The sequence below is a fragment of the Ovis aries genome, chromosome 18, assembly GCF_016772045.2.
Source record: "Ovis aries strain OAR_USU_Benz2616 breed Rambouillet chromosome 18, ARS-UI_Ramb_v3.0, whole genome shotgun sequence".
In the NCBI taxonomy this organism is placed as follows: domain Eukaryota; kingdom Metazoa; phylum Chordata; class Mammalia; order Artiodactyla; family Bovidae; genus Ovis; species Ovis aries.
In genome coordinates this window covers 63,566,487-63,594,400 of record NC_056071.1, presented here as the reverse complement: position 1 = coordinate 63,594,400, position 27,914 = coordinate 63,566,487, and the positions used below count along the sequence as shown (strand labels likewise).

General features: G+C 51.7%; 1 protein-coding gene and 26 non-coding genes across 32 annotated transcripts in view; all 27 read right to left on the bottom strand.

The window, feature by feature from the left end:
- Positions 1-27,914, bottom strand: part of LOC105606646 (uncharacterized) — a 180,762-nt gene that overhangs the window by 9,541 nt on the left and 143,307 nt on the right. For 4 of the 6 annotated variants that reach the window (XM_060401932.1, XM_060401929.1, XM_042235502.2 and 1 more), the window contains exon 1: positions 1-27,914. This exon is cut by the window's left edge; it is cut by the window's right edge. The gene's annotated coding sequence lies outside the window, so the exon portion shown is untranslated. The other 2 variants (XM_060401931.1, XM_060401930.1) reach the window with 2 other exon arrangements.
- MIR377 (microRNA mir-377) lies at positions 364-493 on the bottom strand. Its single transcript, NR_107927.1, has one exon. It is a non-coding gene; the product is annotated as a microRNA mir-377 (primary transcript).
- Positions 1,972-2,090, bottom strand: MIR496 (microRNA mir-496). Its single transcript, NR_107926.1, has one exon. It is a non-coding gene; the product is annotated as a microRNA mir-496 (primary transcript).
- MIR154B (microRNA mir-154b) lies at positions 2,495-2,603 on the bottom strand. Its single transcript, NR_107925.1, has one exon. It is a non-coding gene; the product is annotated as a microRNA mir-154b (primary transcript).
- Positions 2,808-2,912, bottom strand: MIR154A (microRNA mir-154a). Its single transcript, NR_107924.1, has one exon. It is a non-coding gene; the product is annotated as a microRNA mir-154a (primary transcript).
- Positions 6,139-6,248, bottom strand: MIR323B (microRNA mir-323b). The gene has a single exon (NR_107923.1). It is a non-coding gene; the product is annotated as a microRNA 323b (primary transcript).
- Positions 6,899-7,009, bottom strand: MIR485 (microRNA mir-485). The gene has a single exon (NR_107922.1). It is a non-coding gene; the product is annotated as a microRNA mir-485 (primary transcript).
- Positions 7,048-7,152, bottom strand: MIR668 (microRNA mir-668). Its single transcript, NR_107921.1, has one exon. It is a non-coding gene; the product is annotated as a microRNA mir-668 (primary transcript).
- MIR134 (microRNA mir-134) lies at positions 7,597-7,703 on the bottom strand. Its single transcript, NR_107920.1, has one exon. It is a non-coding gene; the product is annotated as a microRNA mir-134 (primary transcript).
- Positions 7,961-8,086, bottom strand: MIR382 (microRNA mir-382). Its single transcript, NR_107919.1, has one exon. It is a non-coding gene; the product is annotated as a microRNA mir-382 (primary transcript).
- Positions 10,916-11,018, bottom strand: MIR487A (microRNA mir-487a). Its single transcript, NR_107918.1, has one exon. It is a non-coding gene; the product is annotated as a microRNA mir-487a (primary transcript).
- On the bottom strand, positions 11,334-11,434 carry MIR3959 (microRNA mir-3959). The gene has a single exon (NR_107917.1). It is a non-coding gene; the product is annotated as a microRNA mir-3959 (primary transcript).
- On the bottom strand, positions 13,346-13,452 carry MIR655 (microRNA mir-655). The gene has a single exon (NR_107916.1). It is a non-coding gene; the product is annotated as a microRNA mir-655 (primary transcript).
- MIR544 (microRNA mir-544) lies at positions 14,256-14,356 on the bottom strand. Its single transcript, NR_107915.1, has one exon. It is a non-coding gene; the product is annotated as a microRNA mir-544 (primary transcript).
- Positions 15,865-15,974, bottom strand: MIR539 (microRNA mir-539). The gene has a single exon (NR_107914.1). It is a non-coding gene; the product is annotated as a microRNA mir-539 (primary transcript).
- On the bottom strand, positions 16,638-16,744 carry MIR487B (microRNA mir-487b). Its single transcript, NR_107913.1, has one exon. It is a non-coding gene; the product is annotated as a microRNA mir-487b (primary transcript).
- MIR381 (microRNA mir-381) lies at positions 17,130-17,257 on the bottom strand. Its single transcript, NR_107912.1, has one exon. It is a non-coding gene; the product is annotated as a microRNA mir-381 (primary transcript).
- On the bottom strand, positions 18,056-18,184 carry MIR3956 (microRNA mir-3956). The gene has a single exon (NR_107911.1). It is a non-coding gene; the product is annotated as a microRNA mir-3956 (primary transcript).
- MIR1185 (microRNA mir-1185) lies at positions 18,813-18,918 on the bottom strand. The gene has a single exon (NR_107910.1). It is a non-coding gene; the product is annotated as a microRNA mir-1185 (primary transcript).
- MIR376A (microRNA mir-376a) lies at positions 20,767-20,869 on the bottom strand. The gene has a single exon (NR_107909.1). It is a non-coding gene; the product is annotated as a microRNA mir-376a (primary transcript).
- On the bottom strand, positions 21,143-21,248 carry MIR376B (microRNA mir-376b). Its single transcript, NR_107908.1, has one exon. It is a non-coding gene; the product is annotated as a microRNA mir-376b (primary transcript).
- Positions 21,370-21,474, bottom strand: MIR654 (microRNA mir-654). The gene has a single exon (NR_107907.1). It is a non-coding gene; the product is annotated as a microRNA mir-654 (primary transcript).
- On the bottom strand, positions 21,521-21,630 carry MIR376D (microRNA mir-376d). The gene has a single exon (NR_107906.1). It is a non-coding gene; the product is annotated as a microRNA mir-376d (primary transcript).
- MIR376C (microRNA mir-376c) lies at positions 21,891-21,995 on the bottom strand. The gene has a single exon (NR_107905.1). It is a non-coding gene; the product is annotated as a microRNA mir-376c (primary transcript).
- On the bottom strand, positions 22,267-22,372 carry MIR376E (microRNA mir-376e). The gene has a single exon (NR_107904.1). It is a non-coding gene; the product is annotated as a microRNA mir-376e (primary transcript).
- On the bottom strand, positions 24,952-25,055 carry MIR3958 (microRNA mir-3958). The gene has a single exon (NR_107903.1). It is a non-coding gene; the product is annotated as a microRNA mir-3958 (primary transcript).
- Positions 26,893-27,018, bottom strand: MIR495 (microRNA mir-495). Its single transcript, NR_107902.1, has one exon. It is a non-coding gene; the product is annotated as a microRNA mir-495 (primary transcript).

The following is a 27,914-nucleotide window of genomic DNA, read 5'->3' as shown; positions in this document are numbered from 1 at the left end:
AGAAAATTGAGAACAGTGTTGGGGAGATGGAAAGAGGAGAGGGAGAAACAGAGAGAGGATGAGGAGCTATGGCCTCTAAAATTTCCTAGGACAAACTCTGTGCCTAGTCACAAGGTCAGAGTGCCTTCAGAGAGGCAGAAGGTCTTTGGGGTCAGCGGTAAGATGTAAAGGTGATTACAGAGGGTCTGAGGTAAGAACTGAAGCGGATTCAGCACTGACACCCTCCTTCACCAGTCAAGCTGGTGTTCTCTGATCCATCCTCATCCACGGGACAGGTGTGGACACCCACAGCCACACTGTCTGTTCTTGATCAAGGAAGGGAGAGGTGTAGACCCTGAGCTCACCACTGGGTCCCAGAAGCCATCCCAAGCAGGATTTGATACTCAAACGAAAGTTGCCTTTGTGTGATTCAACATAAATAAAGCGAATTCACCAAAGGCAACCTCTGCTCAAGGATCAAACGTCAGCAGGGCCTGAGCACCAAGATACCTCTTCAGGAGAGGTGGCACTGTCTCCAGGGTCCAGCTGCGCATGTCCACCTGGGCGGGCGTCTAGCGGGATGCTGATCCCAACTATCCTATCTCTGGGGGCTGGCCCTACATCCAGGGGACCCCTTGCATGTGATCGAAACATACTTGTTTTTGCTTTCTTCCCATATGGGAGAGTATCACACACCAGCACTAATGGCACTAGGGGGAGGGATGGGCCCCTGAGCTGGCTTAGGCCAGACCTGAGTGGAGGATGAGGTCGCGAGCTCACAGGTCACGAGCTTGGCCCAGGCTTGGGGCAGCACGTGGTCCCTTACCCTGGAGAGGCGCAGACAGCAAGGTCCTCCCAAGGCCAGCATCTCCTCCGAGGGGTCCCTGAGCTGCGATTGAACAGAGAGGGGAGCAGCTGTTTCACATTCTCCGTTAAGTGTTGTAACCATGGCAGGGTCCACCTAGCGCCAAGCTCGCAGGATCCCTGACCTGAAGACCAGAGGCTTTTCTTCAAGGTGGGCAGGACTGCAGGGCAAGGAGGCCTTGTCACCAGGAAGACGCGGACTCACCACTGGCCTTCTTCCACTCTTCTGCCCAGGAGGCCTCCAGGAGGGCATTTCATGGAGAAAATATGTCACCTGCCATTAATTCACTCACCCAGCACCACCTTTACTGTGTGTAGCTGGGGACACAGCAGTAGGCTAAACAAAGACTCTGCCCCCAGGAAGCTCACAGTCTAGTGGGTGAGGGGACAAGAAAGGAAGATCTAAGTGGAATAACAATATCATAATGTCAGTGGTCATCATAAGAACCAGTGCTTTTTCAGCTTAACTATGTGCCAGACACTGTCTACACCCTTTGCACATGATTGAGTTTTTATACCTGCCCTATGAGTGGGCATTAACCCCATTTTACAGATGAATAAACTGAGGCACAGAGCAATGACACATCAAGTAACCTCCAGATCACATAGCTAGCAAACATAAGGTGTTAATAAACGCGTTACTGATTCTTATCTCGCACGAGGAATACATGAATCAAGCCATGGAAACGTATCTTCAGATTCCGTTGATTCTCCCTGTGGAGGAAACCCATCCTGCCCCCACAAACACACCACCATCTCCCCATTGCTGGCTTTGATTCCCAGAGGTCACCCTGAGGATAAGCATACGTTAGGGGTAGTAACACACTGCATAAATAGAGTATGCACCTTCTACTCATTCAGCCTCTTGGGATAATGCAGAAGGCCCTTCCCCTACAGGGTGTGTCAGATCCAAGGTGACCTCATACCTAAAAAGAGGCTTACCAAAGATGTTTTATTCACCAGTGAGTCTTCAAGGAAGGGAGGAAAACCAAGGTCTCACCTAGAAAGTCAGTATCATTCCTGGGAATTCTGGGCAGAGTGGCATGGGTCACACATCATCATGGGTAAATGGTTGGCTTCCTTACCCTGGAGAGGCATTTGCTGAAACTTCCCCTTGTGATGTCTTCCCAAGAAGAATTTAGTACTGAAAGGAGATTGGCCATGTAATACTCATCATAAATAAAATGAACACACCATGGACAACCTCCATTCGAGTACCCGACTCGGATGCTGGCTTCTGACGTGTCCCGGACATCGGGCCTGAGGACGGATGGGATACCAATAGTGAAGATGCTGGCAACACACTGTCAAGGAAATAGGCGTGGACTCTACTGCCCCTTCCCTGGAATTAGCACCCCTTCTGGGAAGCCATTCAGGAAGGACACACTGCAACCAAGAGGAGCAAGGCATCATGTTGAACAGAAAGAGAGCGGCACGGGGACGACTTCCTGTCAGACAGGAAGTGGATCTACAGTGAAGGTCCTGCTTCTCTGGGGAAGTTGGCATTGTGGACCAGCAGTACCCCTAGAGGTGGATGGCACATGCGGATGGAAGTGCGTGAACACAGGTGACACATATGTGGGGCGACACGCACACGCTCAGCTCAACCATCCATCCAGGCGTGCGGACATTGACTCTAGTTTCCGGGTGCTTCAAGGCCAGATTTGATACCTAAAAAAAGGTCAACCATGTATGATTCGTCAAAGAATAAAGCGAATGCACCATGGAAGACCTCTCTTCAAGTACCACCAAGTATCTCTGGTAAGCAAAGCCCCACTTCTTGCTTCATGTTGGCGCCACTTCCGGGCATCTTCCTGTGGACAGTCTCACACACACACACACAGGATGAGGACCAGGACGCACAGCATCAGGAGACCGCAGGCGCTGCCATCCAGCTGCGATCAACACTCCCTGCACTTACCCTGGAGAGGAGCTGACTCGAAGGTCCTGCGCCCTGAAGCCCTCCAAGGCGGGATTTGGTACTAAAAAATAGGTGAACCGTGTATGATTCGTCACAAGTAAAGCGAAGGCTACACGGATAACCTATCTTCAAGTTCCGCAGATTAGCACTAACCAGGTGCCAGGGCCTCATCTTCAAAGCTGGCCTCCTCCGGAAAGTCCTAAGGACAGAGGGAATACTGAGTGTTAACAAACTGGAAGAAAGGGTCATGAGTGAAACATACCCCCGAGTTCATTCAACTGTCCCATCCTAGACCCTGAAGTAGCCCAGACATCAACACCTTTGCCTGTTTGACAGGATATCTAAGAAGCACTTTCAAGGGTATTGCATGGTGGAGAGGTCAAGGGATAAGAATTCGTTATCTATCATAGCAGGGAACACAGCCTCATTTCATATTTGCATCCAAGCTGACAGCAGTGGTCCTTTTCTCACTTACACCTCGTGTCCAGGAAGCCCTCCAAAGCTGGAGTTCATTCCAAAGAAGTTGAGTTTACAATACTGCTCATAAAGAAACGGACAGCATCGGACACAAACTTTCTTATATCCCAAGATATACTGCACTGACCTCAGAGTTGTGACCTTATCTCTAAAGGTGGGTTACATCCAAGAAGTCTCCCTAAGGATAAAATGCATATTTAGGGTTACTAGACCAGCAGAAATATGATGAAAAAAAAAATCCTCCATTGTTAAAATAAATTCACATACCTAGCAAACGGTACTGACTCCATGTACATCCCAGAAGGTGGCACTATAATGAGGCATCCTGCCAAGGTGGAAGAGGATACTGAGAAGGAGGAATCTGGGTGTAATTCATGTTAAACAGACAAATGCAGAGCGCAAATGACAATAATGAGTCTTCCAAATAAAAGTGGCAGCATGGGGCCAGATCATAGGTTTTTCCCTTCTCCAGCTGCCAATGAAATAATAAATGACCATTTACCCTAAGATAAGACCAACACATAGAACAGAAAAGTGCTTATACCAGAAGAAGACATCCTTGAAATGAAAAAGTAGCTAACTTGACTCATTAAGAAGGGATATGGTTCAGAAAAACTGATGAAGAAAGATAGTGACTGAGTCAGACCCTGCAAAAGAGCTAATAGAGAACCCTCTCCTCCACATGCAGAAAGAAACGAGGGATAAAATGAAATCGAGGCCAAAACCAAGTGATACATGCACAGCTGTAAAGAATAAGAGGGAAGCCAGCCGCCAATGATGAAAGAAATCTGGGCCAAGGGATCTGAAGGACGCTGAGAGGCTTAGGGGTCTTTAGTCTTAATGTCCAAGCAGGGACAGGACACGTGACATAGGGATGGAAAGAGGCGGAGGCCTGGGATGGGAAGGAGAGTCAGAAAACGCTGTCCTGGCCTAGAGAGATGACAACAGAGGGTATTTCCATGCAAGCTCTGGGTAGAATGTGCTCCCCTGTGAGAATCCAAGCTCCTGGACCAAGATGTGGTGAGGATTTATACCAGACATTAAGGCGTGGGACTCCTTAAGCCAACAGATGAGTCCTGACTGTTGAAAGCCTGATGCCATACAAAGCCAAACGTAGAACCATCATGTTGTAAAAGGAATAACACAACACACAAATGTTAATCCCCCTGATGATAACCTCACAGAAAAAAGTTACAAAACCCAGGACGGAAAGCATTATTATGAGTCAACCAACTCACCAAAGAATAGCACTTATACCCTTAAACCTGAGAGAAATGAACAGCAAGTATTGTCAAAATGTCTAAGGGCAAAAAGAACTGAAAATCACAGGGCCAAATAGAAGAGTATGAAAAATACAAGCAGATGAGTAAAAGTGTAACAGTCAGGGTTAGACATTCTCAGAGATGAAAGACCTCACAGAAGACAGTGACCCAAAGCCTCTCTAACAAAGTATATGAAGGTCCACAAGATATGTATCTAGCTAAGTCAGAGGTATGTAGAGAGTTCATGGTTTAAAAGCTATTATGATACTGAGTGCAGAAGACAATGAAGTAGCAACTACAAAGTTCTGAGGGGAAAGAAAAAGTAGACGAGCTAAGGTGTCCCTTGTGTACATAGACAAGAGGCAGGCATCCCCAGACGTGCAAGCACTGAGCAGTGTTACTGAGCCATTCTTGAACAAAGTTATTCTGATATGAATTAAAATTAAAAGCAATTATTCTGAGATATGAATTCAAACTTAGGAAGAAAGAAGGTTTAGTTTAAGGGGGAAAAAAAGCACTAATTGTCAGCCATGAATCCATTTAAATATAGAACTATGATTTAACATCTATAAGAACTGTGATTATAGAACACAATGCAAATATTTATAATGAGAAAATTATATTGTACAGTATAGCTTTAAAAAAAAAGCAGGAGGTGGAGCTGATTTCCTTATCTTTCAGAACCTCAAGTGAAATTAAAACAGTTAAAAAATATGTAATGATCCCAACTATTTCATGTTTTACACAGTGATTTTTCTTAATCTTATAGAGATCTTTTAGGAATTAATACTTCTTTCAGAAGAGCAAGAAATATTTATTAATTCTTCTAATTTTCTTAAGCATATTCTTTATGTTAAAGTAAAATAATGGTTAACATTTTTAACAAAGAACTTTAGTAAAATTACAGTTAACATTTCAACAAAGATTACATATTGGTAAAATATTTGCATCTCACTTTGTCTTCCTTTCTATTTGGATATATGCTTGGCCAAGTATTCAGAAACTTCTAAAGCCCTGAAGCTTACTTCTGGGTTGCAGAGATTGGATACTGTCTCCCTTTGTTACTTAACATTTTCCCACACTGCTTGAATTTTTACTGTTAAGTATGTGTCATTTCTATGTCCAAGTCTTTGCAACCCTCTTTTATATGTATGGTAACAATGTAAAATAATTAGTCATTTTAAAATGAAAAACAAGAAGTTGAAACTAGCACTGCCCTCTGTCCTCAAATTTGGTAGGACTTCCAGGCCAACAGGTACGATGATTCACCCCTTCTTAGCCCAGAAAATATACTAATACTGGTTCCCCCGCTGTGACTTTGCCCACATGGCTCAGAGGTCCTCCTCTCCAGGACAAGATATAATACTAAAACAGAAGGGAACTATCCACTGGGTTTTTGGTTTGTTTTTCTTTTAGAAAACCCAGATTTCCCAGAAGCATCATGAACATCCCTATTGCCCTAATCACTTGGGTCTTAAACCTAAATCATATGGTCACCTACGAACTGACTGAATGATACGGATGCTAGCGGCACCTGTCTGGTAGTTCCAGGGCCAACTGCAGGTTCAAGTACACTGGCATGGAACCCACATGAGGGTGTCTTCCCTGCAGTCCCCATCAGCTCCGAGTAGATGCCCGGTGCAATCTGATACCGAAAAGAGATCGACCGTGTATTGGGCATCATTAGACAATGCAAACTCACCACGGACAACCTCCCTCCAAGTACCGTGAGGCAGCACTGCTGGTGGCATTCCCACATCCACACGGCCTGGGCAGCTTGGGAGTGGCCACTGGGGCGGACAGGATGCTGAGGATGAGGATGAGCGGACCAACTGGGTCAGTCCGCGAGTCAAATCCATGCCCCTGGTTCACCAACCCAGGATTCCAGGGGACAGCAATGCCACTTCCCGCACTTGGATGGCCATGCAAGGAACACGCAGCAATGCAAAGAAGCCAGCCCCACGCGAGGCATCACCAGTGAAGCCAAGAGCTCTTGAAAGACCACGTGTTTGCAAAAACAGGGAAACCACTGCCTCCTCGGTAAACCTGGCCTCACCCTAGAGGAGGTCCCTGGAGGGTGTGAGGCTACAGAGGATTAGGAAACCAGGGGTCACACAGTCTCCTGGTCTCACCTCTATCCTGACAGCTGACTCATGAAAGATGCTCCTAGGCACCCCTTCCAGGCTAGCCATGTGTATTGTAATGTATATACACATAATACTTTTAATTAGGGCATTCCTGCAGCCTCGCTTGCTTGTCCTAAAGTTGACAGCACCCCAGGAAATTGCCTCAGGGTGAGCAGGGGTTAGCGTCAATAAAGCAGGCCTCCTCAGGAAAGCACACGTGGGCTCAGCCATCCAGGCACCTACCTTGGAAGCAGCACTGGCCTGGAAGCCCTCCGAGGCAGAATTTGACACTAAAAGAGAGGAGAGCCGTGTATGACTCGCTTTGATGAATCGAATTCATCACGGCCAGCCTCTCTTCAAGTACCATAAGTGGACACTTGTGAGAAATCCATTGCCTGTCCTGCCAAGGTGGCTGCCTGTAAGGAAGGGGTGGAACAACCTTGGGTAGTGGGCCGAGTGACATGCGAGCAATTCATTGCATGCTCACCCGAGACGCACTTACCCTAAGCAGCGGTGACTCCCGCTCGTCCTCCTGGACCAGGAGGGCTGCCATCTCACTGCCATCGCCACCTCAGCACATCACGGTAGCCCCTCGAATCCTGTGATGGTTGAACCCTGGCTGCTTCCCCGCGTGGGCATCACCTCCGTGGACCCTCTGTGGAGAGATGGGAGGCCAGGAGTTAGAGGATCAGGTACGAGATCTAATCAGTAAGTATGTATTCAGGGAACAGTCATACACCCCCAACAGAAGCTGGCCACTGGCTTCTGATCCCTCAATGGAAAGCAACTCGTTGTCCCAGGAGCACTTCAAGGAGGCTGTGGCCGTGACGTGGATGCCACCACCACAACTCATCCCTTTTTAAGTCCACGCGCCCTCCCTGCCATGGTTGTCCGAATCCACGGAGCAGCCGCCGGCGCACGTCCACCGCTGTCCCCAAAGTCGGCAGGACCTCCTCCGCGTCTCCCAGGCAGGTGCGGTTGGTGCTGAGGGTTGGTGACGAGGCAGCCCAGAGGGTGAACGGAGTGCTTGCCCCTCTGGTCAACCAGTCACACACCCTGAACGGTGCTGACACCAGGGTCTCCTCTGGGGCCCAGGAAGCCGCTCCTCGCCGTCTCGGGAGGTGACACTGATGACAAAACCACGGCTGTTTCCCCGGAGTGGGAGAGGCCCTTGGAAGGCCTCCTGCAGGAGGACGCCCAGGCGAGGGGCCCAGAGGACTTACAGCTCGGACGAGCCCGCGGCCCCGGCCGGCCGGCCACCCAGTCGCGTCTTCCATGAAGAGCACGGAGTCCTCTCTTCCGGAGTGGCCGTCCCATCTGGGGTGGGCATCCTTAGAGGTAGTATTTGGTACTGAAAAAAGTGTTGTCCGTGAATGATTCGTCATAAGTAAAGCGAATCCACCACGAACAACTTCTCTTCAAGTACCACAGAAAGGCAGAGGCAAGACAGAGCAGGGTCCCCTTCCATTTCTCCGAGGGGCGCAGCCTCCGACTGCCGTCCTGCAGGCAGATGGGACACAGAGTGTTAGTGAGACAGACGACGCGCATCCCGAAAACACACTGGGGTGCAGGCGGCTGGCCACTTACCTCCCTGGAGCGGGGCAGACGCCCTGCCTGCCTCTTCCCTGGAGCGGTGACGGCATTCCCAAGTCTTCGGGGGCAGGGCTCAGAAACGAGAGGAGAGGGGCTTCGCAGTGCCAGCTTGTCCCAGCTCAGGACCCTCCGTGTGGGTGTGGACCCTGGGCTTTCAGAATAGGGACCTTGGACTTCTCAGCACAGCACACCTGGCTCTCTATCAAGCACATCTAAGCACTGCCAAGCTCCTTCATGGGACTTGTGGGGTCTAGCAGACGAGGGGAGTTCCAGAACAGCCACCATGGGGGGCTCCTGGAGAGGGAGACCCCAACTCCCTTCCCACCCCGCCATCCCACTGCTCGTCTCATCCCGGTGAACCACCCGGGAACACAATTCCCAGAAAGCTGGCATCAAAGGTCACCACCTTCTCCCCAACAACCTGAGACCAGTAGGACCGGGTTCAGTTTCCCAGTCCTCACGCCCCACACTCCTTCCGTATTTGGAACCACGACTCATCACCATGTCCTCATTTCTCCGCAGGGATTCACTGTCCACCACCGAGGGCTATCTGCACCCTGCCACCTCCTACACTGGAGGCTTGCAGTGGGTAGATGGCCTCCCGGCTCAGCCTCACCTCCAGACCATTCTTCTCTTTTCCTTTTAAACTTTCAGCTCACAGCATTTTCATCAGACCTCACTGCCCACTACCTGGATCACAGCCACCTAGGTCCTCTTTCTGGTTCACCATCCTCCTCCCAGAACACCTCCCAACCTCGTTCTTGGTAATGCCCACCCAGTGATGCTGTCCCCAGCTCTCACTGGCCTGGAGGCTGCCTCAGCTCCGGGTACCTCTGCCAACATCCCACCTGACCCTCAGGCCCATGGTCACTGCCTCTGCTTGGATCTTGGCAATACTGGTAATGATACTTCTCCCAAAGCTCCTGGGACTGACTCGCTCCAGAGCCCCCAGTTCAGCAGCGGTCACACCTGTAGACCCTCTGGTTCATCCCCGGCCCCACTTTGTCACTCCTGACCCTGGCTGGGCTCATCCAACCCATCCGTGGGTCTGCTGGCTCCACCTGTGGGGCCTCCCATGTTCTTCATGTGGAGACTCCTGTTCTCTTCCTAGCTTCCATCAGCAACTCAGAGATCAATACAATAGCCATCCATGTGGGCTCTCTATCACCACCCTTGTGGTCAGAGTGACCATTTCAATGCAGACCACACCTCCCTCCCCACCAGAATCCACCCATAGTTTCCATCACACTCAGACTAAAATCTGGAGGTGCCCAAGCCTCAGAGGCTGCCTCTTTCACCCATAGTCCAGTCCAGCCCTACCTTCCTTCTTGAGGTTCCTCAAAGATGTCAGAGAGCTTTCATGTGCCACAAGCTTCTCCCGAAAATCTGACTCCCAAACCTACTTCATTTCCAGTTCCCTCCCCAGAGAAACTTTCCCAGACCCTGTATTTAACATAAACGTCTGTTCTATCTATGCCTCTTCCTCACAGCTTGCCCTGCTTTCCTTTCCTTCGTAACTCTACAGTGGATAGAATGATATCGCTCGGCTATGACCTTCCATCTCTCCCACCAGACTGTCAAGTTCACGTGAACAAGGACTTCATCGTGCTCACTGCTCTACCCCCAGCTGAGCGGACCCAACTAAGGTCTAGAATCATCTAGTAGATAGTATGCTCTATCATGATTTGTGGGATGACATTCCTCACTGATGGATCAACTGATGGAAAATTCATTAGCAAAGTGGTTACACTCATTACAAGACAATGCAGAGAAAGAGCCCTGCTGAAAAAGCATCATGGCCCAAGCAGACATCCCTTCCGCAAAGCAATTATCCAAAGGGCTGGGTCTTATGGGGGAGGAAGCCAAGTGCGCCCCACCAGAGACAAAAATAAGACTCTGCTCAACTCACTCTCCACGTGCACTGGAAAGATGCCATGCCAACACGTCTTCCCCAGGTTGGCACTGCTTCCAGAACGCCTTCCCGGGCAAGAGTGGACCATCACAGAGTCTTTCCTGGAGCAAATACCATAAGGATGACCAGTTAGGTTATCAGACAGTATCACCCCACATCATCATAGAGCATGGTCTCCAGGGATTCATTTTATGAAAGGTCTGGTTATCTTGGGAGAAAACAATGGCAACCCACTCCAGTACTCTTGCCTGGGAAATCCCATGGACAGAGGAGCCTGGTAGGCTGCAGTCCCTGGGGTCGCTAAGAGTCGGACACGACTGAGCGACTTCACTTTTACTTTCCACTTTCATGCCCTGGAGAAGGAAATGGCAACCCACTCCAGTGTTCTTGCCTAGAGAATCCCAGGGACAGAGGAGCCTGGTGGGCTGCCGTCTATGGGGTTGCACAGAATTGGACACAACTGACGTGACTTAGCAGCAGCAGCAGCAGCAGCAGCAGCTGGTTCTCTTGGGACAGATGGCAGGTGTTCTGTGTGAACAAGATTCTCAGGGGTCGATCTTTCAGATGGGTTCAGAATCAATGACAACATCCCTTCCAGAAATCACAGTCCTACTAGGCAGCCACCTCCTGCCTAGGTTAGATTCCAGCCTCGGGGGCAACAAGCGACAAGCATCTTAAAGGATGCGCCTGCACTGTGATCCACCAGCCACGTACATACCTCGGGTGGGCACGAAAACCAAGACCTCCTCCTGGAAGGTGGGATGCTGTCGGGGAAGCCCTCCAGAGCAGTATTTGATACTGAAAAACTGGATGTCCCTGTATGATTCGTCATAAATACAGCGAACACAGCAGGGATAGCCACTCTTCAAGTACCAAAGGCTAACGCTGATGAACCGTGTCTTCACCAGAGTCTGCCTTGCCTGCAGCTAATCCTCCTAAGGACGAATTGGGGACTGGGGGTGAGGAGCATTGGGTGTGGCCCTTTGTAAATAAAGCCAACCATGCATTCCTGTCCCCTGGGAAGGGGTGGAAGCCAGCAGCTCTTCCCAGGAAGCGTTCCAGGAAAGATCAGTACTGAGAAACAAAGCTTCCCTTACGTGACTGAGCATAAAGAGAGCCAAGCAGCAAGGAAAAGGTCTTTTCAAGGGACAGGTACTAGCATGGAGGAGGAAGCAGCGCCTCTTCTTCAAGTCTGTCCTGAGAAGTGACTGGATAGGGAGGGACTGTGGATCAGTTGACATACATCATTGACAAAATGTATGTTCTCTGATCAACCATCCACTCCCCTATCACGGACCATGCCCTGCCCTCAGGCTGGCGTCCTGGTGGAGCACCTCTCCAGGTGGGAGCTTGTCCTGCAAAACAGCAGCTTGGATGTGATCAGCCAGACAGGCTGTGATGACATGACCGTGAACCCCGCCTTTGCTCAGCCCTGGGGGCTAAGCATTTAAGACCTCAATGCTCCAGCTGGGGGACGGGGGGGCTTCATCCTAACAAAGACCCAGGGTCTGAGACGGGCCATTCTTTCAAGGGTCATGGGAGGTACTTCCTTCCTGAAGGTGGAATCTGGTCTAGGCAGGGTGTGACCGGGCTCCACACTTATGACCGAGCAAGCAGTGAAGAGGGACCCTGCCGTGGACCGCACCTGAGCAGGTGCCTCCTCGTGTACCCAGATGAAGATGCCAACAGTCAGGGGCACATTAGCTCTCCCTAGACTGAGGATTGGTACCAAGAGGCATAACCTTTCTCTGGATCAGAGGTGGCCTCCAGGAACTCATCCTGGACACAGTAGGGATAACCAGAGCTGAAGGAATAGTCAACCATAAAGACCACACTCCCAGACTAAACTCTCTCTTCGAGCGAGATGGGGTGGACCTGAGTCCCAAAAAGGCCTGGCCCCCAAAATCCCTTATGGACGATTCTGTTCTGAGGGCCCAGGGGTCCTCACAGGCCACCTGTGGACCCAGTGAGGGGGACACCATATATCCCCGCCTGAAGGTGGAGCCCCACAACGCAGTCTTCCATGGTACCAGAACCTCCACCACAGACGACAGATGAGCGCCCAGTGGAGCCCGCACTGACGCGGATGACAGCGTCGGCATCCCGTCTTCCAAGCTTGGGTCACTCCTGGGCGTCACTGAGTGTGGAAGGCATTCTCGGGTTCATGGACGGGGGCTGTGTCCATCCTCCTGGCACACCCTGGGGGGCAGTTCTGCAGTGACGTACCTGAGGGGTGGACAGCTCTCTTACTGGGAAGCTGGGATCACCAGTGGGTGCTGGACTGAAGCCGTGAAAGACTCTGCCAGGCTGGCCAGGAAAGCTGCAGAGACCGGAGCACAGGGCTTCTCGGGAGCCCCCGGAGGTTCACACGGTCAAGACTCTGGAGGTAGCGGGTCATGGGGGCCCCCATCCTCCACTAAATGAGGGGTCCGGGTCAGCCTCCTATCCCCATAAGCAGGGGGGATCCAGACTCAGAGAGAGCACTGCGTGCGAGCTGCAGAGGTGGAGATGTCGGCTGGGCAGTCCTCCTCCCAAGGGAAGGGGCTGCGGCCCCACCAGCCTCTTTGTGTGCCAAGTGGGGGGACGGGAACCCTGCAGGCTCTGCCAGCAGCGCCTCGGGGAAATCTGCCTGGACGGGAAGTGGACCTGGGAGGTCAACACAGCGAGCAGAGGTGGGCCTGCCTTTCGCACACCTGGGGAGACAGATGCGACCATGTGTGTCTGGGGAGCTGGTCTGGGTGGGACCTGACCCTTGAAAACAGATGGCCCTCAGAGGAGTCTTCGGGAAGGGAGTGACCTCTCCTGGAAGGTCCCGGGGGAGCAGAAAGCACACACTCTCCACAGGGGACGGTGTAGCCTCCAGGAAGCTGCTCTGCAAAGGGCAAGTCTGGGTCTGGACAGTCAGGGCTGGGGAGAGCTCTCACTGTGGGCGAAGCTCAGCCATCAGGCCCCCACTGACCAGCCCTGCAGGAACACGGACTCAGGGGCCCTATCTCAGCCCCTCACCCCCAGGCAGGCTGGACTGAAAGTGGGGGCGACCTTGTCCAAATCAGAGAAACACACCAAGTTCACTGCAAAACCACTGCAAAGCAAGCCTGGGCCCCTCCCCCAGCCGGCCTCCCTTCCAGGAAGCATGCCTTCCACATCACGGCTGGCCCCGGGGTCACAGCTCACACCAGGCACACGCTCTCACGTCTCCTGTGCGGGCGGCCCTCGAGGCAGAGTTTGATATTCAAAGAGAGGTTAACCATGTATTATTCATGATGAGCCAAGCGAACATAACACGGATAACCTCTCCTCAAATATCCCTGAACAGTTCTGAAATGAAAACCATGGCCTCTTCCCCAGTGTCGGCGGTCTCTGGCTCCGGAAGGTTCTTCTCAGGAAGACCTGAATCCAAGGCTCAGGGAGCTGGGAACTCAGATCCTGTAAAGAAAGCCCACAGGCGGGCATCAATCATATATCCCCCATACCTGGGCCCCAGGGCTTGCACTTGGCCTCGACACCCCAGAGCTGGAACCGAGCTCAGAGACACTCCCAAAGCAGGTTCGATCCTAAAAACAGCGACAGTAACAACAAAGACAACAACAGTGGCAATGCAAGCTCCTTCGGGGATTCCTGGGAGATGGGATCTGATGCCAAGAACACGCCCAAGGAATGTGTGTCACAGGTGATGCAAAGCCATCGTGATAATACCTTTTCTGATAAAACGAAGCATATCACGGATCCCCAAGAGAGGGGGTCCCCAAAAGATGGCCTTGGCCCAGGATTGCTGCTTCGGACTGACTGGAAATGGGTGATTCCAGAATTTCGTAGTCCCAGGCATCAATGCCGCTGATGGTCCAGTGCCTGATGAGCCTTGACACTGGTGGCCTCTCCTCGGCGAGGGTCTTGTATCCAGGAAGCCCTGGGAGGTGGAATTTGACTCTAAGGGAGAGTCACCTCATGACATGTATGCATAAGAGAGCCGGGGGCTGATAACCATTGCGCACGAACAGAAGAGCGGTGTGTTGGCCTGGGAAGTGTTCTCGTGATATGGAAGGTGGGGCACAGGGGACACACATCACAAAGAAAGCACATCCTCTCCAGCCCCGAGCTGCTCCGAGTGTTGTCCACCGACCAGAAGCATTAGCATCACTTGGGAACTTGCTAAAAATGCAGAATCTTGGTCCCTGAATCAGAATCTGCCTTTTAACAAGATCCCTAGGTGATGAAAATCTGAGAAGCATATTAGAGTTTGAGGAACACCCCTCTAGCTGACAGTTCACAAGCACACACACACACACACACACGTGCACGCACATACACCCCAGAGGTGCCATTGACCACAATGTCTTATCCCAGGGTCTGTGTTCCCTTGGACTGCAAAGAGATCAAACCAGCCAATCCTAAAGGAATCAACCCTGAATATTCATTGGAAGGACTGATGCTGAAGCTCCAATACTTTGGCCCCCTGATGCAAAGGGCTGACTCACTGGAAAATCCCCTGACACTGGGAAAGAATGAAGGCAAAAGGAGAAGGGGGTGACAGAGGATGAGATGGTTAGACAGCATTGAGCAAACACCAGGAGATAGTGGAGAACAGAGGAACCTGGGGTGCTGCAGTCCGTGGGGTCACAAAGAGTCAGACACGACTTAGCAACTAAACAATAACATGTCTCATGGGAGAGTCTCTAAGACGAAGTGGTTCCAATAACAGGCACAGAGCCATAAGATGGACATTCAGTAGATCGCTCCTTAGTAGCAGTGGCAGGAAATGGACTGTGATTTCCTTAATTTTGCATCTTCTCTAAGACATCTTCATGATCAGATTTATGCCAAAGATCAGGGGGCGGGAAAACCAAATGACCCAGTCCATCTTCCAGCTGCCTAGAGAGATGCTTGACAGCAGTCTCTCGTCCAGGAATTCCTCATGGCTGAGATTGAGTAACAAAAAGAGAAAGACAGATGAATCATTACCAGCATCTTCCAAACGGCCCTGAGCACCCGAACTGTATGTCCGCCCCAAAACTGGTGTTAGTTCAAGGGGCATCATGCTGCAGGCTTGCATTCCCAGGTCACTGAATTAGTTGTCAGGGATCATCAGCAAAAACATGCTCTGTGGTAAGTTAGGCCCCCGTGTCCTCTTGCTGAAGTTAGCACCATCCTCAAGAAAAACCGTGAAGCACATCTGGACGTTTGGATACTAAAACAATGGCTATCTGATATTAATCACCATAAATACAGAGACCATACTACGGACAACCATTCTTTAAGCATCAATGAACTGTGCCATCCAGAAGAACTTGGCCTCGTCTCCAAGGTCAGTGTCCTTTCCAGAAGGTTCTTCCTGGGTAGTCCAAACAATGACGGTTAGTGGGTCAGTTTCACACAGAGTCGGCCGCCTACTCGGGGGTTGCTCACGTCCTCAGGCAGGGGACAGGGGAGCTGACAGCAGTGACTTGATCCTAAAGTTGCCTTCATGTCCAAGCAGTGATTTCAAGAAGCAGGATCTGATGAGCCTTGAATGCTGGGTCACTCATCACACACACCCATGACCAACGCAGGTCAAGACAGTACCAGGGAGCCCGGTGGCCCCTGGCCAAGCTTGGCCCTGCCGCTAGTTCCTGAAGGTTCGAGCAGTGGTCCCCCAGCACGAGTCCCTGCAAGCTCTCAGCCCACAGCCAGGCAGGAGACCCCAAAGGGTTGATACACGCATCTCTATGGAACTCGTCATGGGGTTCAGGAAGTCCGCCGAGGCAGGATTTGATACTCAAAAAGAAATTGTCCTTGTATGATTCATCCCAAATAAAGTGAACACACCAAGGATAATTTCTCCTCAAGTATGAGATAGCGACGTGGACAGGAACACTGGCACCCCCAGGTCTTCAGTTCAAGAATGGACAGGGACTGCAACTCAGCCAAGCTGAGCACACACACACACACACACACACACACATGCATCACGGACCATGTGTCTCCAGGTGCCGGGGAGGCAGAACTGAACTGCTGCTCGCTCTGCTTGGTGACCACGCCCTAGCATCCTGCAGAGGGCGGCTCGGGCAGAGAGCCAAGGACTGTCCGCCTTCCCTGGAGCCAACGCTCTTGGTGGCCCACGGTCACAGCCGAGGGCCCCACTGTACCCTGCTTTTCCGGATGGCATTAGGAGAAGGGCTTAGTGGCTGCACTTCCAAAGCCTTGGCCACCCTCACTGAACACAGTGGGCTCGAGCATCCCCACACATACCTGAGGGCGATCTGCTGCCCACATCTCAACACCGTTCCAAAATGCCAAAGAGGAATTTCGGTAATTGCATCACCATTACCAAGCATTTCCTAGCACACAGTGTCTCGACTATAACTCTGCTCTAAGCCATGTACAAGTCTTAACTCACCCAGCCCCCCACAGCCCTCCGGCCCCCCTTCCACACGACACAGCAGGCACGGCACGATGAAATATCCTTGCCCAAGGTTGCCCGGTTAGTAAGTGTCAGAGGCAGGATCCAAACACAGGAAATCGAACTCTACGGTCTGCGCTCTTGATACTGAAAAAGTGGATGACCCTGTACGATTCGACATGAGTAAAACGAACAGGACAGGGATAACCACTCTCCAAGTACCAAAGGTTAGCACGGGAAAGAAAGCCACTGCCTTGGGAGGACGTGGAGCGTCTTCAAGGCACAGTCCTGGGGACAAATTAGATGCTGAGGGTTAGTGCATCAGTTCACGGGCACCCAGCATACACGTGCAGTGACGATGCGGCCACCACCCACACCGGGACCAACCTGGCCGTCTTAGGACCCGGGTCGGACACACAGAGTGCATGCCTCCTGACCGCCCCCATTCCCACCCCACGCAGAACCAGGAGGGGTGTCACTCCCCAGGGCCCATCAACTTCTCTAAAGTCAGCCGTGTGCCTGAGATGTCACCTCTGCCAAGTGGTGACCCTGAAGCCATTTGCACACACCACTGGACACACGGTCATGCACACACGTACCGAATCCCTTGCTGTATGTGGACTGGGTCCAGGGTTTGATACTCACAGAGAGCTTGCCCTTGTATATTCTGCGTCAAAAAACCGAATATACAAAGGGCAACCTCGCTTTAAGTACCAAACAGTAGTAGCATTGGGCAGGTCCATCGCTACTGTTCACAGAGCGGGCCTTGTCTCCCAGGAAACATCCTAGGGAAGGGGTGGGGGATGCAGAATCAGCAGGCCAGGGGGCAGACACCGCCTGCCAGGTGTATGCCTGCTGGACCGCTCTCCATCTCAGCTTGGGGATGGGCAGAAGCCAGTGCCCCTTCACTGACATCAATGTTATTTTCAGGAATCACTCCAAACCAGGGCTTATTCCTGAAAAGATCAACCCCACGGCCTTCCAGAGCATGCCCAGAGCTCAGCTAGCTTCTTGCTTTCTGCAGAATGATGCTGGAGGTGGAACCAGCATGGACACCTCCTCCAGGAAGTCCTGACTATGCACCCAGGGTGAGGGGACTGGGTGAATCTACATCATGGATGAAGTCAAGGCCCCATGGTCACCATCATACCTCCCACGTGGGCCTCCTCCCCACACTCCCCATGCCCTACCAGAGGTTGGCATCACACCAGGAAGCCGTGCGAGGAGAGTCGACATTGAAAAGGAGTCTAACTCCACGTACCACAGAGAAATGGATTCAGCAGACCACGACCAGCTCCCCACGGCAGCCTCAACCCCAAGGAGGCCCTATGGAAGGAGTACAAATGGAAGGCCACGGGCGAGGAGGAAACCTAGCTCATCCCCCAGGGGGAGGCACCCACCTCTCGCAGACGGGGCCGTGGCAATACGTCTTCCCCGATGCTGGCCTCAGGGCCTGGGGACCCCCACGGTGGTCAGGCTGTACACCAAGTGGATGGTTACACACCTCAAGAGATGTCTCCACAAACACAGAGCCAGAGCCCTCGTCTTCTAGCCATCATCCTAGAGATGAACGGGATGCAGGAAGGTCAGAGGCCTGGAGAACACACGTGGAGACAGAAGCACTTCCCTCTGACCTTCAGCATCCACGTACCTGGCCCAGGGCGATGGCTCCCATGCTCCTCCCCAGAGCTGGGTGCTTCCTGCGGAGGATACTCTCTCCAGGCAGGACTGGAACCACGAATCACAAACAGAAAGAGTTCTTACAGATTCATCCTGGGGACCGTGAGCAGGAGGGTGCTGTCCTGAACATCGAAGAGGAGTCTTGGCCAGGAAACTTCAGCCTCTTCCCCTGAGTGAGCGCCACCTCTAGGAAGCCTTCTGGGATGGACTCGCAGGTGTTGGTCCATCCTGCTTGGAATCATCATAAATAAAGCCAGAGCCCTGTGGTCCACCATCACTCACGCGTCTCCTTCACAAGGGTCTGACATCAAGGTCTCTCTTCTGAGTTAGACACGGTACCAGGAAGTCTCCAGGGTGGGACTCGGTAGTGAGAAAGGGTAGGTCCACGTGCCTTTAAAAGAGCAAATCACCATTAGACTCAGCACAGACAACAGACAGCATGCACAGAAGGCCACCGCTGTCCTCCACCAGCCTGGCGCGGCCTCTGGGGAGTGCCCCAGAGGAGGACCTGCGGCTGACATCATGGCCAGAGCCCACATCTGGGGCTGGGAATCAAGGACATACCTGCGAGGGGCTGACAACAGGGTCTCCATCCAGAAGGTGGAGCTGGGTCCGAGCGCCTTCCCAGTCAGAGTTTGATACGCAAATAAGAGTCTCCCTCTGTATATTCGCCATTAATTAAGTGAACATACAAAGGGTATCCTCTCTTCAAGTACCAAAGGGCAGCTCCAGTGAGGACCACGCCGCAGCTGCCCCAGAGGGGGCTCGCCTCCTGCAGGCCCCGAGACCAAGGGGGAGGAGCCGGTGGCAACCCCGCCCCTGAGCACTGAGACCCGGCCCTGGGGTGGCTGGGCTCCCCAGCATCTCTCCAAGACAGGACTGCCTCCCAAAGCCAGAGCTGTCCTGCAGAACCCGACAGCAGGCGTCAGATGACCAACAGTCCTTCAGAGCCTGCGAAACCGCCCTTCCACCCAAAGTCTTTCCCTCCAGGAAGCTGCTCTGGTGACAGGGGCGCTGCCAGGGGTTAGAAGACACATCACATGCATCACTAAAGAGCAAAAGCAAAAGAGGAAAGCAACACAGTCCATGACCTGCTCCTCACTCACAAATCGTGCGGCACCGCTACGGTCAGCATCCCTCCACCTGCAGCTGACACTGCCCAGAAAGTCACCTGAGCTGCCACTCAAAAGCACTCATCTAGGGCAAGATTCACTAAAGGACAAAGGAATGCCCAGGGGCCAACTCTCTCCAATGAAACAGATAATGTCATCAGACATCCCAGGGTCCTCCCATCACAACTAGCTATGAGGCCAAGAGGAGGACTATGGACTAAGAGAACACTGGGCTTCTGGTCCCAGGGCAAGTACCATAAAATATGGCACTCAGGGCTACCCGGTTCCTTTCCTCTAGACTAGCAGCCACACCCACTCCCTTCCCTCAAAAGGACATTTAAGCCCAGAAGTCAGCCCAAGAATAGCCTGAGTGTGTAGAGTGGGTGGGGGCTTCCCTGGTAGCTCAGACAGTAAAGAATCTGCCTGCGATGTGGGAGATGCAGGAGCCGAGGGTTCAATTGCTGGGTCAGGAAGATCCCCTGGAGAAGAGAATGCAACCCACTCCAGTCCTCTTGCCTGGAGAATTCCACGGACAGAGGAGCCTGGCGGGATACAGTCCATGGGGTAGACCAGATGAGTCAAGGATGAGCCAGACCCTGACTTGCTGTTGAGCCTTCTTTCCTCATAGCTGGGAGACACACTGACCTTGAGGTCTCCTTCCAGAGCCTGGCATCGTGGCTGGGGACACTGGCCAGAGTGACAGCTCATGGCAGCTTCAGCATCACACTAAGCAGTCTTCCCACCAAGGAAGACACCACATCCCACACTGAACAGAAAACCACCGCATCCTCTTCAAAGCCATCATCTCTCCCGACAAGTTCTTGGGAGGATGCAGGAGATGAAGAGAAGAGACCAGGTCACAGACAGCAAGACAGAGGCACATACAGAGTGGTCAGCATGCATTTGCCCACCCTGTGGTGGTCCTGACCTCTGATTCTCCAAGAAGCCCTCCCAGGCAGGCACTCGCTTCTCAGAGAGATTGCCCTATGCATGTTAATGACAATCAAAGCAAAACCAAGAAGGATAATCTCTCTTTGAGCAAACACCACTACCAGGAGGAAAGCCGCTCACATTGCGGCAGGGCTGGCCTCTGCTCCAGGAGTGAGTCTAAGACAGACAGATTGGACAGGCGGGGTTAGTGGGCAGGCAACACGGAGCTGTGGGCAGAGTTCCTGGCCGTGGGTGAATCCTGCATCCCGGAAGTGGTACCTCCACCAGGGCCCCCTCCTAACGCTGACCCTCAGGTAAGATTCCTGCAGAAGAGGAGGCTCTAGAAAATGCTATATAAACATGGCAAACACACAGAGAACACAATTCATTCAGACTCAAAGTAATCCCGAGAGCAGTCTCAGGACTGCACAAGACCGAGGGCAAGTCAGCTGAATGGCACACCTCACACAGAGCACAGGAGACCCCTGACCACCCCCTTCCTTCTTTGATGGCGATGTCGCATCCTCCGAGGTTTCCAAGCAGCATTTGATACTGAAAACGTGGATTTTCCTCTATGATTAATCGTAAATAATGTACTCATAGAAGGAGAATCTACCTTTTAAATACCAAAGAAGGATTCTGTCCAGGAGAATTCCAATCTGTGCTTCAGTCATCAAACATGAAAGTCACGTCGGGTAGACAAGCCTCCGTGGATGGATGGACGAGAGACCCACAACGTGCATCTTACCGAGTGGGCTGCTCGGCCAGAGATGGTTCCCGAGTATGGATGAACCCCAGGTGTCCGTCCTTAACTAAGACACGGCATGCCATCCACCCACCAACCTTCCACCTGCCCAGGCCCGGAGGCCTGGGATGCGGGCCTGGCCCTCCAGTCTCTTCCAGAAACATTTCCAGAGTAGCATTTGATACTGAAAACATGGATTTTCCTCTATGATTATCTATGAATCACGTAAACATAGAAGGAATATCCACCTTTTAAATACCAAAGAAAGACGGAGTTCTGGAAAGGACCTGCGTGCGTAGTTTACCGAAAATGGAAGCAAGACGGCCAGTGAAGCTGTGTCCAGTCCTGTGGCAGAGCTGCGGCCACACGCCACGCCTCCTTGGCTGGTGCGTTCCTCAGCGAGAGGGCTCTAAAGGTGATGGTCAGCAGACATATGACGCGAAGGAAGCACATGCTCCGCAGCCCACCACCTTTCCACTAACCCAGGTTGGGGGCTCAGCCCTACCTCCTGCCCCTGCCCACGCGTCAGTCCCGATCACGTCTCCAAAGCAGCATTTGATACTGAAAATGTGGATTTTCCTCTATGATTAATCACCAAACCCGTAACCATAGAAGGAAAATCTACCTTTTAAATACCAAACAGGATGGATCCCAGGAAGCATCACCCTAGGCACGATCCATCTGAAATGAAAGACACATAGCAAAAACTGCTGAGCTGCCCTGGAGAAACCGGGACCCCAGCCTCTCCCCCCGAGTTGGCTGCTCGGCGGGAGGGTCTCCCCAAGACAAGCAGGTGGTCCGGAGACATGTGCCAGGAACGGATCACATGTGCTGGGGTCCACCAACTTCCACTTACCCTGGAGGGGCTTAGCCCCACCTGGCTCCCCTGATGGAGATTTCAGTCCAGGAAAGTTTCCAAGCAGCATTTGATACTGAAAACGTGGAATTTCCTCTATGTTTAACCATAAATAACATAAACATAGACGGAATATCCACCTTTTAAATACCAAAGAAGGATTTAGTCCCGGAAAGCATGAACCTGAGCACAACCCATCAAAAATAGGGATAGCACAGGACAGGTCCACTAGGCATAAGCCTTTGGAGCTGGTGGCCGGGAAGGTCGCCTGTCCCATCACTAAGGGGGAAGGGGGTGGAGTACATTCACTCCCTCCGTGTGTGTGTGTGTGTGTGTGTGTGTGTGTGTGTGTGTGTGTGTGGTTGTGTTCAGGGGCGACAGTTAACCTTCCTCTCTCTTCAATGAGGGGGCAGATTTTGTGTGCAGCAATGTCTCAAAAGCAAATTTAGATACTTAAAATGTGGATTTTCCTCTATGTTTAGCTGTCAATCCTGTAAACATAGAAGGAATATCCACCTTTTGAATATCAAACATTGAGCAGCCCTGGGAAGCACAAGCCAGAACATGATACAGCTAGAGAAGCTGCCACTGAAGGCCATCAGGTCCTTTCTAAACTCCAGGAAGGTACTATGACATCAGACCCTGGCCCCTTGGGGTCTGCCTTGCTGTCAGCCCCCCTGCTGAGGGAAACCCTGATATCTCCACCCCAATCAGGTCTGGAAAAGCAGAGTCTCATTCTGGAAAAGTGAACAGGCTTCGGAAAGTCACCATAAATAAAGCAAATGCAGGAGGAATTAACTATCCTTTCAGTAAGTCCTGAAAATATCATAGTGAAGCCGCTCAGTCGTGTCCGACCCTTTGTGACCCCATGGACTGTAGCCTACCAGGCTCCTCCCTCCATGGGATTCTCTAGGCAACGTTCCTAAAGTTACGGTCAATTCCGTGAAGCCCTCCTGAGGACTCCTGCAACACAGAGTGTGGTAAAGTGTACATCCTTTCTCATACCTTGGAGGGTCGAGGACATCAAAGAACCTTCTAGAAAGGGAGACTGTATTTGGAAGGTCCCAAACGCAGCACTGGTAAATTGACAGGATAGGCTGTTGGGGCGCATTAGACAAATACATCACAAACAGTACCACATCAAACCCCACCGAGAGGCAGCAGAACATGATGCTTACCAGCCACCCTCCCTCCCAACCAAAAAATTTTACAACTTCCGGAGAAATCATTTTTCAGGTAGACCGGGGGGATACAGAGACTTACCAAAATAGCTGCTGTGAATTCCTGGTAAAGCGTGCTTCCTAAAGTGAAAGTACAAGTGTTACTCACTCAGTTGTGTCCAACTCTGTGTGACCCCATGGACTGTAGCCCACCAGGCTCCTCTATCCATGGGATTGCCCAGGCAAGGATACTGGAGTGGGTAGCCATTTCCTTCTCCAGGGGGTCTTCCCGACCTAAAGCAAACAATACATCAGCAACAATCCCAGACTCAGTCCCTGTTCTGCACAGTTGCCATCACCTCCGGGAAGTCCTTCTAAACACAGATTCAATATTGAAGACAAATGGGCCAAAAGGCACTCTTCAGAAACAAAGCACATATTCTGTGGTTGACCCTCCATTCTTATTCCACAGAGAGGCACTAATACCAGTATTGCTTTTCTAAAGTTGGAATTGGTTCAAAAAAACCTTGACCTGGAAAACTACGGCCTGACACAAGGGTGGAGGCAGGCACTCCTTCTAGAGATGAATGGACCCCAAGGGGACGGGACCAGGTCACCCCCATCATCTACAGAGCCAGAGTCCCTCCCCTACAGCCTTGGCTTGCTGAGGAAGCAACCCTGAACCCCCGACGTCCCCCGAGCATCATTTATCATAAATAAAGCAAACATACATAGCCCAGTGCTTTCCACGGGCCATCGGGAAGTATGCCACGCCTTCCAGGTTGGTGTTTCCTCCATGGAGCCTTGTCCAGAATAAATGGGCCATGGATATTTGGGGGATCAGAGGGTCTAAGTTTGTGACCAACATTGCTCAAGTACCCAAGAGTGGATCTTACAAGCATGGTCATGCATGAGGAGGACATACCATTTAAGCAATAATTCCCAGTTGGGCTGTACTTTCTTAAAAACTGAAATGTAGGCAGCCAGTTGAGATTTGGAACAGACGTAGTGACTAGCCACGAAACTCCTCTGCAGGGGCCCTGGGGAATCAATGTCAACTCACCTGTTGTCTCTTCCAAGAAGCAGGCACCATGCCCTGAGTGTCCTGCTGAGGATAACATGCCAGGTGGGCTACCACGGGTCTATGAACAGATAACCGTGTCTGCTCACTGTTGGTCATTACCCCCTCCCTCTCTTGTTACCCCCACTTCCCTCTGGAATGGTCTTCCTGGAGAACTCTCCTTGAATAATCCACCTGCCTACAAGTCTCGAGGAACTCTTCTCCAAGGTTACGTATTAAAAACAGCACTCTGCTCCCCAGCAAAACTACAAAAAGATAAGTCAGAGACAATCAGATGAGCTACAGCAGAGGGGCCTTTGAGGAGGGTGTAAAGACTTTGTAGTCGCTTTCTGTTAAGAATTTTAAAATTGTAACTTTCCCAAGAAGACTGGTATTTTGTCTTAAAAAGTTATTATTAAAATAAAACGATCTGAAAAATAAGTTTTATACTAAAACATCGGTACACCTGCCACACAGTCATAACAATTCCCATGATCATCTCATCTTTATCATTATAATTTGTTCAGTGTAATTCTGGTGGCTCATCTGTTCTTTCAGAGGTTAAGCTTTGGAAACCAAAACACTGGAGGTTTTGGTTCAGGATTCTTCTAAAACTCCAAAAAAAAAGTGCTAAACAACTTTTTGTTCACATTTATTTGTCAACTGTTTAAAATAAATTGGTGTTACACAGCCTAATTTTTCACATTGACAGATTTACAGTAAAAAAACAGGATGATAGGGTATCATTTAATACATTCTCAATTCACAAAAGAAGAAATGAAGAAAAATAGAGGAGAACACTAGCCATCTGGTCAACCATCTGTTCCCATGCCCTCAGAGTGGGGTAACACCTCCCCACTCCCCACGCCGGAGCTTGACCCCTCACGTGCAGCGAATCCTTCAAGAAGGCATTTGATGAAGAAAAGAGATCAACCGTGCAATATCTGCCACAAATAAAGCAAATACATCACGGACAACCTCCTTTCGAACATCTCAGACCAGCTTCTGTGACACGCTCCTCCTCTGTCCGCTGGACATCCTCCTGCAAAAGAAATGGATGGTGAGCACTCACGCGCAGAGATAGATGCCCATCAAAGACCTCATGCTCCCTCCGAGCCTTCCTCTGACCTACCTGTACGCAGGTATGGGTGGCTCTCCCTGACATCAGCTGCAGGATGCGGACGGCCTCCCAGGTAGGAAGGAGGCTCAGTCCTGAAAGCTGTACCTTTCCTGTTTCCTTGGGTATAGGACAGAGGCATCACCAGGCCACTTCACATCCCATGGGTGGCTCAGAACCAGAATCCCCCCTCCAGGAGGTCCTCAGGGCTGCAGAGACTCTGGGCCTCTGGGGCCAGCTGCCCTCTATCTTGGTTCAGAAACCCTGGCAGGTGTTGCTGCATCTGAGCCTTCCCATCGCCCAGGAGGGCGGCACTTGACTTGGTCCATCAGGTAGGCTCTGTCAGCCACATCTTGGACAGCCTTTCTTGATGGACCGCTAGTGATAGCTGCTTCTTCTCCAAAGTTGTTTGTGCCCCCACGACAGTCTCTGAAGGGAGGACAGGCCCCCAAGGATGGGTGGGGCAGGAGTCAAGCATTCCGCAGGCAGCCGCTGAGCCCAGCATCACCCAAGTGCCACTAATGGGGCTTATCATTAATGTCTCTTCCCGGAAGCTGGAGCTGGGCTTCCGTGATGGGATGTGATATTCAAATAGAAGTGTACCCATATTTTTCATCATAAACAAAGCTAAGAAACACAGACAACCTCTTTTCTAGTACCAAACAGAGCACTGAGAGGAACCAACCCTGCGGCCTCCGGTCCCAGTTGGCAGAGCTCCAGAAACTCCTCCTAAGGAAGAAAGAAACTGAGCGTTAGGGGATCGACTGTCCAGGACTGCCACTCGAACTCTCTAGACAGCCACTGGCCACTTACCCTCCGGACCTGCCAACGCCAAGAGTCCCAGCTCCGATGGCCCCTCATCCATGTCGGATTTGATACTGCAAAGAGGCTGGCCAAGATTGATTTGTCATAAATAAAACAAATTCACCTCGGAATACCTCTCTTCAAGGACCACATAATAAAGGGTCCATGGAGCCCTGCGGTGCTTCCTGCGGGAAGATGGTGGCAGGTGCATGGAGTGCAGAGGCCGAAAGATGGGACAGCATCAACTTGTCGGTCCCAACCAGGGGGCTGACACCAATGTCCCTGCTTTGCCAATGACATCTGGGAACACGTGCCTCGGGGGCAGGACTGGAACCTAGAAAGATGGGCTGAGCAGAATTAGTCCCAGTGAAATGGCTGTCCTGGGAAAACCCCTCTTCTAGAACCTCAGGGACCGCCGCCCTCCACCACAGCAGGTGTCCCTGATCAGCCCTCCTAGGGAGGTGTGGGAGACGGTCCCCCAGGGGACGATCACAGCTAACTTCCATGCACCTGGGCACCATCCACCTCCACCTCTGGAGAGGGCTGGTGGATCGTTTTCATTGGCTCTGAGTTTTTGTAGTTGGCACTGCTGCTATTTAGTTATATTATTTCGGGAAGGGGGCCGCTTCTCATCTGAATCTCCCCCTCAAATGCTGGGTGAAATTCTTCACTCGGGAACCTGGACATGTTTACCCAGCCTCTCTTGCAGCGGGAAGTAGGAAACGTGACTGAGGCCTCTCGTAGTCATGCCCGTTCTTAGAGGCAGGCATGACCTGTAATCAAACCAAGGATGGGCAGATACCGGGTGTCCCTGAACCCACCAGCACACAGTGGATGAGGGCTCAGCCTCCACATACATACCCAGAGAGGCAGGGACACCAGAGCCCCTTCCGTGAGCCGCCATGGGGCCGGGGGGCTCCCCGCGCTGAGATTTGACACCGAAAAAGAAGTGCACCATGTTTGTTTCGACACAAATCAAGCGAAAAGAACATGGGCGACTTCTTCTCAGGTACCAGCGGTCAGCCCTGATGGGCACGGATGTGCTCACAGCCCACGGTCCGCCTGCGTGGAAGGGACACTGAGCGTCAGGGTGCAGCGGCTGGGCCTCGGCCAGTACCATCCAGTCAATGGGTGCGTGAAGGCAACGGGGCGTCTGCTCACCTGGGAGGAGGTGGACGGCGCTCCGTGTCTGCAGCGTCCGGGCAGCCCTCACGGGAGAGGTTGACACAGGGCGGAGGTAGGCCAAATGGTCATTATGGATGAAGTCAGTCCACCCCAGCCTCTCTCTCACTCACGACTCCAGGGAGAGCTCACAGGCAGAATCCAATCATCAGTACAGCCGGGTTCTGTATGTTTGCGATCAAGTCCACAAATGGTCACGCGGAGCATCATTTCAGAGGAAATGGGGTGGTCTGGGACCCTGAAATAAAATCTCCTCCATGAGTCAGTGGTTCTGCAAGGCATCCTCTTGAGAAATGCGAAGCCAAGGACCTCAAATTAGGTGGGACAAGCCACCGAAGTAGCATCTGCTGTCCGTGGACCATCCCTAGGGTGTCTGGCAAGCTCCTGACTCCAGCAGCCCCTTCTTACAGAAACTCCTGGTTCCGTCGAGAGATGGTCTAGTCTACAAGACAGGCTGTTCAGGATGACTGGTGACAAATACAGCAAGTCCATCACAGAGGGCCACTGGACAGTGGGGATGAAGACATGATGTCTTTTCCAAAGTCAGCATCACTTCCAGGAAGTCTTCCCAGGGAGTGGGGACCCTGGGGGTGAAGGAGGCAGGGGAGATGTTCTGGGGTCCAACCGTCCTTCAGGTCTCTTGGAGAGGGGCCCATGCCAATGGTGTTCCCTGGACACAAAACACATTAATTGGGGGTTACTTGTCATTCATAAATTAAACTAAGAGGACAACATTTTTGAAGTGCAAACACAGTAAA